This window comes from Daphnia pulex, chromosome 10 (assembly GCF_021134715.1).
Source record: "Daphnia pulex isolate KAP4 chromosome 10, ASM2113471v1".
In the NCBI taxonomy this organism is placed as follows: domain Eukaryota; kingdom Metazoa; phylum Arthropoda; class Branchiopoda; order Diplostraca; family Daphniidae; genus Daphnia; species Daphnia pulex.
The window spans coordinates 6,286,871-6,295,254 of NC_060026.1; positions in this window are offsets into that span (position 1 = coordinate 6,286,871).

The window sequence follows — 8,384 nt, forward strand, 5'->3', positions numbered from 1 at the left end:
CGTGACATTACTTTGACATATGCTGTACTATTTGCCAAGTAATATATGGCGCGTAAACTGGATTTCATAGTCTCTAGTTTGTTGGAAAAATCCAAAACAAACCCAGCAATTTTGTGTAAATGGGACTTCATAAATTCTGAGCCAGATGGGATGTACTTGCTAATGTTCCCAATTACTCGGCAAAATCGAAAGAGAGTTGGGTCGTCATGGCTTTCCCATTTCAATTCAAAAAAGGATTCTTTCAACGCATTACCCCAATCTTCCTCGTACATTACCTGCAATTATAAAAATAATGAAAAAAATTGTTAGGGATGAGAAATCAAAAAGTCAATACCTACTCACATGTATACATGTGAGTAAATATAATATTAATAATATTAACTTTCATTTCAGGTTTTTCCAATGGATATCAAGAAGCATTCACGATGTTAGACGGCTTTCCTGGCGGATCGTCAACTCTTCCAATTATGCCTCAATCTAAAAGACCGAGATTGAGTTCTTCTGACGAGAGATGTAAATATTTCTTTATTGATTTCAAATTTAAATTAATTAATTTTGTGTATTTTGAATATTCACAGGTGCTTGTTATGAAGAAATCACGAATATAGCCCAGAAGATTAACGCTATTTTCAAGTTTATTGTTGCACAGCAGCAAAAGAAAATCCTGCTCCTGTGCAAAACTATCACGACGTGATCGTGAAAAATTTCTCTCCGTTGATGATGATGAAACTGTATTTAAAATGCTTATACCAACAGATAAGCCGGAGGAGCCGTATCTAATTTAAACAAACTTTTGAAGACCAATGATCAATTCTCTATCAGCTTGGTAATTAAACGTTGTATATGTCGTATGAATGTTTATGTATTAAAGTTTTTTTTGTAGACTTTGAACCTAATAGATTCGTATCAGTCTGCTGCTTCCGATGTTGACGCCATGATAAGAGCTGCCCTTTTAGCCATTCTCAGCGAAGCTGGATGCAACGCGATACATTGGCGAAAAACAGCAAATCTAACTGGATTGAAAAACATGTCGCATGTATTTTAAACATTTCGTAATATTTTATTTATAAACAAATGTTAAATAACATTAGTATATATGTATCTGTCATGAAATGCTAATCCAACTTTAAAATATACAAATAGGTAATTGTAGACCATAGGTAATGGTAGACCAATAGGTAAAAGTAGAGTATCAAATTTTAATGAGGTAGAAATTAAAAAGTCAAATTTGTGAAAAATTAAAACTTCCGAAATTAAAAATAAAAATGTTTTAATGCAATCAGTAAAAAAGACATTTAATTTGTTAATTAATTCAGATATAACATTTCGTTTTGTAATAAATAATTTTTTTTTAATGTGCAATTCCTGAAAGATGTCGCCTCATATGGAGTTGATTTGTCGCAAGTCATCTTCCTATATTACGGTTTCGTATTGAATGTTAAAACTATTCAAGGTTACCGTCAAGTCTCTGGAAAAAAGCTGCTTGCTGCAATATAAACCAAAATTCCCCTTTACAATGGAGCCAATGGAGTCTCCGGCATTCTGTATTCCATAATGCAGCAGTTTGACGAAAGGGTAAACCATGGAACAGTAGTCTTGAAGGGAAGACACAAGAGAAAGTAGTAATCGTTTTCACCGTTGTCATACATACAGTAAATGTGGTGGATATGACTGTCTCATTAATTCCTAATTTTTCCACTTTTAAGTTATTTTGTCTTTCTTTCACTTATGCCCTATCTTTTCCCGCCCCTATTGAAATATCCAGTGTGTCATTTAAGGTACCTGTTTATTATGGTGGAATAGGTGTGAAGCTGTGACAATACAGATGTGTAATTTTCTCCATGTCGTCATCAGGCAGCAAGCGCAGTAATTTGGAGAAATATATACTGAAATTTGGTATCTCTTTTGGAACCGTCAAGCGTCCGGCCGTATTTACCGTGGCAACTACGATGGAGCAAATTTTGCATTTAGGCGGCTTACACGTCAAGAATCTTTTGGTGAAGGACTAAAAAAACGAGGAAATTGTAACTCATCACTGCCCGTATTAGTAACGGAGCATAGTATGTATAACAGAAACAAAAGGCGCACTAAATGTTTGTACCCATAATGATTGGGATTGCCATGTGAACGGTGATGACTAAAAAACAGCAGGAGGTTGGTTAATATAAAAATCTAGGTGATGGACATTTTGAGACGACCGATGCAATTCGATGCTGAGAGGCAGACGAGTAACTGTAATTCGGTCGTTCACTCAGATTAAAGGTCTTAAAATTGGCGATGGCCATTTTTTTCATGTTTAGTTCAAATGTCGTTCACTTGTATAGACCGAACGAATCCATAAATAACAAATTCATATTTTAATACTCCATCTCCTTTCATTTCAGAGCTTCTCGACGGGGTAAATTCAAATTGTCTCCGTTGATATTATACGCAAAAGTGTCGGCTCATGTTGCAGAAACGCCGGTGACACCAATAAAAGTTATTAATTCACGGCAACCTAATTCATCCTTCTGAGACTGCAACCCTCCTTTGACTTATCATGGACCCTCAATTAAAATGGACTTGTCATATCAAGGCCAAATGTGCGTCAGCAAAGAGAGCTATTTTTGCTGTAAATAATAGTATTAGAAACTCATGGGGCTCCGACCATAACAAATTGCGTTTCTTATACACTTCTGCTGTTGAACCCATCTTAACAGCTAGGTTGTTCCATTTGGGTCTCAGCTCTAAATCGTAAAGCTATAGTCAAACAGTTAAGGTCATTTCAAAGGACAGTGGGGCTGCTTTTAACAAAATCTTTTAAAACCGCATCCACTGAGTCGATAATTTTACTAGCTAATATTATGCCAATTGATCATGTCATGATCCGCATCTCTGCATTTCGTTTACTGTCAAACAGGGATGATCCTTTTACTCCTTCCTTTTATCATTTCTTGAATGCATCATCACCGGATTAAGTCACCAAAGAGAAATCTGACAAATCCGAATCTCCCTTTTCCGGGTCTCTCCCACCATGGAAATTTTGTTTTAATATTTCACTCCTCTCCAAACACCTAGTAGTCCCAATGCTGCCATAAGAGGAAACAGTCAATGTCTACTCTGTTAGCACTCATTCACCAGGCAAAACAGTCACAGGAATAGTAACCACTAATCACGCCGGGGTAATCTCCTCACACAGTTTCTCTTTTAAATCAAAAAAATCTAAACTCACTAACTCCAAGTTAGCAATTCAAAAGGTACTTGGTATCCCCCTCTCACTATCACACTGTCATTCAAAGATCTATATTTTCGTTCAGTCTAGCAGTGATTTCTTTTTTGCTAGACCATCTATCAGGCATGATTCCCTTGATGCTGAAAATTTTTCTAATCTGACTACTATTCGAGGCTGAATCAATCTCTATTTCGGCCTCCATAGAGAGAATACTGGATACGAAGCTGCTAGAGAAGTGTTCACCAGGAAATCTCCTCTAGTGATGGTGAACTTCCCATCATCGAAAGTCGATAACAAAAAGGGAAAAAGAAGGATTACTTATCTCTGTATGGGAATCTGAATGGAGTAGTACTCAAAAAGGCGAAACAACTCGGAATTTTTTTCCCAACGTTAAAGCAGCTCGTACCCTCAAGACTAAAATACCGAGCAATAAGATCGCTCAAATTCTGACAGGCCACTGCTTACTAAATGCCCACTAGCACGGATTTGGATTTGTTAAGGATCCTTCTTGAAGTTGTGGCGACCCTATTGAGTCACTACCCCATTTCCTTTTCTTCTGCCCAACCTATCATCATTAGGCCAGAGTTTAAAGACATCTCACAAGAGGTGTCCAATGCCTGGCCACCTGAGTTGTCTAAGATACCACAATCCGATGTAATGTGGAGAGCCATGAAAAGTTTCGTAGCCAAATCTAAACGTTTAGACCCAAATGTCAAGCTAAGAAAGTGAATTTTCGGGGTGTATGGAGACTGCGGGAACCAGTTACCTCTCCTATCCCTGGCTATGCTGGTGGCCCCCTCGTGGGGCTTTGAAGGTTCAACTATACTGGAAAGGCTTCAAGAAAAATGTTGAGTCTAGCTGGCTCTTTTTGCCCAAACCGACACCAGAGTATTCTCGTCCAACAGACCCAGTTTCCCAAAAATTGCCCATGCTTTATGTGTACATTCATATATTTTCTATATTTCTATATCATGTTTTCACGCATCATAATTGTATTATTATTCTGATTATATCCTTAACTGAATACACGGCAGCAACACTCCGTTCTAGGAGTATGCGCCACAAAAACCAAAACAGAAATAAAAAATACCACAACATCGAAAACCCTAGCTGGGACCAAGACGACGCCATAGATGATATAAAACCTAAAATATATGCAGTGGAATTCTAGAGGCCTGACAAATTCAAGACTCAAAAAAAATTCCGATCCCTACTCAACTCCGAATGCCCTGATTTAGTTTTCTTAATTCAACCTTTTGAAACCCCAGATTCAATGTTAAGTTTGCAACCTATCAAATCTTCAAGAAGGACAGAAATTCACGCCGTCGCGGAGGCGGTTCCCTTCTAGTTAAAAAATCACTAAAAGCTCACGGCCTTTCCTCCCCCGCAACTAGCATTCTAGAAGTAATCGATTGTAATAGATTGCCAAAAACTCTTGTCCAGTCAATTGTCTTCAGTTTATTCTCCAGAAGGTGACTGCTCTCCAAAAGACGTCCACCTTTTGTTAACTCCCCTACTCCCATTCATTTTGGGAGTCCAACGCTACCGTTATGGTGGGAAGGTCTATCTGAGCCGTGATAACGGACCATTCAGATAATACTATTGTCACCCCAAATGAACTAGGTACCAGAATCAACACATCATCATCTACCATCGACCTTATCATTTCCTCATCCCTGTTTTCTCTAAACGCCGCAACTTCCGTAGGCCCATTTTTAGGGAGCAACCATCCTCCCATCACCACCACACTTAGCGCCGACCTTATCTGCTCCTCAAATAGACCCCCATTGTAAATCCTTACTTAATCCAAATGGCGTAGCTGGAACGCAGACCTACCCATCAACTCGATTCAAAATCTTTAAACAACCTAACGACTCTTAAATCGTTATTCGACGCCTTGAAGAAGCAATCATAACGACTAGTGACACAAACTTCAAGAAATCAGTCCCGTCACTCTCCCTCCAAATGGAGGGAGAGAAGAACCCCGCCACCCATGGTGGAACTCAGATTGTGAAACCGCAGTGAAGAACGTGAAGGAACCCGAGAGAGAAAGGAGTCGCTCGCCAATGGGGTAATCCACGCCGATCCGTCGGATCTTGGGCGCGAGGACCCTCGTCTAACTTTTCGCCTCGCCTCCAATCTTCCCGAGAAATTAACTAAGTTAGCCGACTCAGACTTGGCGCCCTGGCAAAAGCTGGAGGTTTTTCGAGCACACTTACTTCCGTCGCTCTCCCATCATCTTGCCACTGGGCGGGTCCTCCGTGGTTCCCTCGAGGAACTTGATACCTGCTGCACTGAATTCCTCCGATCGGTGGCCAATGTACCTCACACTGCCCATAACAGTTTCCTTATCTCTGATCGCAGAGCAGGTAGACTGGGTGCCTCCCAGCTGAAGAACGACGCTGACGTCTGGATTATTGCCAGGGCCTTACAACTCCTTGATAGCCGTGATCCTGTCGTCCGCCTCTTCGCGCGCGCCCAACTTGCGCAGAACATCACGAAGGGATTCTCCGGCATGCCACCTCAACCACTTCCCATCTCCGACTATCTTTCCGGGTCCACGGTTGGCGGTTTCCACGACACCCGCTTACAAGGCTGGCTCCAACACCTGGTCGCGGACAAGAAAGGCGGCACGGTTCACACATAGTGTTAATTGATATTTCATTAACAATTTAAAAAAAAACGGCTACTGTACGAGGTCGCAGATTTTTTCTTCCGTTTTTTAATACGGAAGATTTCACAAAATTTAAAGTTAAATTACTAGTTAAATAATTTTTTCCAAAAACAAATTTAACCAAACGAAAGCTCGTAAAAAACTGAGTTCAATTTAAAATTCTTAAAAAATTAGATAATAGGGACAAAACATACAAAATAAAAAAAACGCCGGTAAAAAATCCTCTACGGCAAAATGAAAAAAACAATCGATTTTCATTTTGCCGTATCTCGCAAAATACTCGTCAAAAAACCAAAAAAATTTGGAAATCAGTGTTTCATAACGATATGAATCCACGGTTCAAATTTTACAAAAATGGCTATTTACCCGCGCCCAAGATCTGATTGATCGGCGTGGATTGATCCATTATCTCACCACTATCATCAGATAAAAGGATCGACTGGAAAAAGAGACAACGAGGAAAAGAAAAAAACTCATTATCGCAGCGAAAAAACACGCCTGGGAATCATTTATATCCAGTCTCAATCACTAGAACGGCCAGAGAACAACACGGTCGTTCATGAAAGCCATGATCAGAAGTGGAAACTACAGTATATCGGCCATCCCAACCCCTTAAGAAATTAGTAGGCACTCACACCACTTCAACACCCAAAAAGACCAACATCTTCCTGGATCTCTTTGGCTCATCAACGAACTACTCACAAAACGCCACTCTGCATTCTATCATCGACTCCCGAATCTCAGACGAATCCCGAATCTCAACAGTCAAATGACCCAAGCAATTCCTTCTCCCCCAACAAGATAAAAACTCGAGAGAAAATCGACTGGTCTCGACCAAATTCATAACGACATCCTTACCAACCTATCACCTACCAACAACTGACCGTCCTACAGCTATTCAACACGCAATAAATTTGTCCTGGAACCTTGGAAAATAGGCAATGTTATTCCCCTTCTAAAGACAGGCAAACCTGCCAACATAGCCAGCTCCTATCGACCGATAAGCCTCACCTCATGCCAGGGCAAATTTTTCAAGAGGATCGTCACAACCCTCTTCACCTGGTTCGTGGGAACCAAAAATGCCCAGAACAAGCTGGTTTTAGGAAAAATCGTTCCACCTCAGACCACGTGATCAAAATCGACCTTGACATCAAGAAGAAGACAAAGCTTACGACACCGTATGAACGCGTGGCCTCCTCAACAAACTATCAAAAATAGAGATTCCCTCTTCGTCAAGAGGAGCTGCCGATCGCAATCATTGGCTTTTGGAATGGCCGCAACGACCTATGAACGGATGACGGCCTGGTATTGTTCTACGCCCGTATCGTGATCCCCTCCTCCAAGCGTGTTGAAACTTTGCGCAAATTGCATTCCACTCATCAGGGCGTAGAGCGCACGAAACATCGCGCCCATCAACTCGTATATTGGCCTGGCCTGCCCAGCGACATCACCAACATGGCCAGAGCGTGTGAAATATGCAAGAAGACGTTGCCCAGTCTTCAACGAGAGCCTCTCATTTACGATCCCAGTCCATCATGTTTGTTCAAGGACATTGCCATCTACATTTTTGTCACGCCGGCAACCAATGTCTGATCTATTACGATCGTTTGTCTAGTTGGCCTGCAGTGTTTGAATTTGTGAAGCGCGATCTCTGTTACCACGACGTGATTCGTTCGTGCATGCGTTGTTTTGTCGATTTTGGTGTGCCCGTCCGCATTCGTTCTGATGGCGGCACTAATCTTACGTCAGCCCAATTTGACCCCCCCCCTCAACCCCCCCCCCTCACTACACCTCCAGCAGGGCCTATTAGAGTGGTGCAACACTCCCAGCGAAGCCGTCCTATCGCCGACCGAAATCATCTTGGCCATCCCATCGGATCCATCCTGCCAGCCCATCACACCACCTTTTCCAGCAAGTGGCGCAAACTCATGGACCTACCTCCACTCGTCGTCGCTGCCATCTAGCCGATCCTTCATCCCCCAGTTGCAGATCGGGAAGAGCCCGTTCCGCCACCGCAGGTAATCCATCTCGCCAGTGTATTGCGAATTCAGTTATTTTCGTTAAAGAAGAAGGGTTCGACATGCTATTTTTGGCGTTGAAAAAGCAAAAAACGATTGTGGACTATAACTTGAGCTGATTAGGCCGTGTCACGTCTTTTCCACAGCAGCATTGCTGGCTACATGTGAATATATACCTGTGGATTTACCATTTCTAGCAAGTTTTTCTCATACTTTTTTTATCATCGCAGATCATATTCGAATAAGATTGAGGTAATTAGTTGAAAGAAGCTTGTTTGGATTTAAATGGGAAATTCATGACGATCCAACTCTCTTTCGGTTTTTTCGAGTTATTGGGAACATAGCTTAATGAGTCCGGCTTGAAATATTTCCCATCTTCACAATATTGCTGGGTTTGTTTTGGATTTTTTCCAACGAACCAGAGACCATCAATGCCAGTTTACGCGACATATAAAAACTTGGCAAATAATGCAGCTTAGGT